The 1,310-nt window shown below is 39.7% G+C and overlaps 1 pseudogene; it reads left to right on the top strand.

Annotated features, from left to right (window-relative positions):
- The first annotated feature begins 939 nt into the window (after nucleotides 1–939).
- Nucleotides 940–1,039, top strand: LOC113346527 (annotated as a pseudogene).
- The last annotated feature ends 271 nt before the right edge of the window (nucleotides 1,040–1,310 follow it).

Genomic DNA, 1,310 nt, shown 5'->3' with positions numbered 1-1,310 from the left:
CATCATCAGAAACTTTATCAGTCTCTTCAGCTACTGGTCCTGAGAGGTGAGATCCTGAGGGGTGAACTACAGTATGTTCACTATCGGGCATGGTTACCTTATTGTCTACAACTCTACCACTTCTAAGGGTTCTAACAACATTCAATTGATTCGATGGTTTTGCACCTAATTCATGAACTCCTCTAGGGTTGGGTTGTGTTTGACTAGGAAACTTACCTTTTTCTCTCAAAGAATCACTTATCAGACCAACCTGGGTTTTTAACTCGGAAATAGCCTGACTATTTTCTTGTCCTATCCTGTTACTAGCTTGTAGACTCTGTTCTACGGATAACTGAATTTTGCAGTTTGCTGAGTTAACAAGGCGAGAGATTCCTCTAAACTTAGGATTTTCTTATCTGACTGATTCTGAAACTGAGCTAGTCCTGAAGGATTCTTAGTATAGCCAAAACCTGGGGGAGCATTAGAATTACTAAACTGACCTTGACTTTGGCCCTTAGACCACGAAAGGTTCGGATGGTTTCTCCAACCAGGATTATAGGTTTCTGAATATGGGTCAATCTTTTGACGGTTATCAAATCTAGTGTTATTATAAAGAGCATTGGCCTGCTCTTCAATATTCTGGCCTTCCCAAAAAGGCTCCACTCTACCACTAGTCTGGCCCACTTCTAAGGCTTCTAACCTTTTTGCTATAGCAGCAATTTTGGCATCTGATTCATAGCCTCCTTCTACCCTATTAACGTTTCCTCTACTTAAAAGAATTTTTTCTGGGGTGCCCTACTATTTTCCCATTGCTGGGTTTTTTCGGCGATTTCATTAAAAAATTCCATCGCCGCATCAACAGTTTGGTTTTCAAATCCACCAGTGCATAGAGACTCAACCATGGTCGTTGTGGAATAATCTAAACCCTCATAAAGGATCTGAACTAGCCTAACCTTTTCTAAACCATGATGAGGACACTGGGATAATAAATCATTGAACCTTTCCAAATACCTATATAAAGATTCTCCCTCTTGTTGTGAAAATGTGCATATTTGCGTCCTAATAGACGATGTTTTGTGCCTAGGGAAAAACTTATTGAAAAAGGCAGATGTAAGTTGTTCATATGTCTCAATTGACTCGGAGTCCAAACTATACACCACGACTTGGCCTTATCTTTCAGGGAAAATGGGAATAACCTAAGTTTCAAAGCATCATCATCTAAGCCTCTAATTCTTAGAGTACTACAAATTTCCTCAAAATCCCTAACATGGTAATAAGGGTTTTCATTTTCTTTCCCTAAAAAGATTGGGAGCATCTGTAAGGTCCCAGGT

The sequence above is a fragment of the Papaver somniferum genome, unplaced genomic scaffold (assembly GCF_003573695.1).
Source record: "Papaver somniferum cultivar HN1 unplaced genomic scaffold, ASM357369v1 unplaced-scaffold_99, whole genome shotgun sequence".
Taxonomy (NCBI): Eukaryota; Viridiplantae; Streptophyta; class Magnoliopsida; order Ranunculales; family Papaveraceae; genus Papaver; species Papaver somniferum.
The sequence above is the reverse complement of the archived record's forward strand: the minus strand, read 5'-3'. Positions and strand labels throughout refer to the sequence as shown.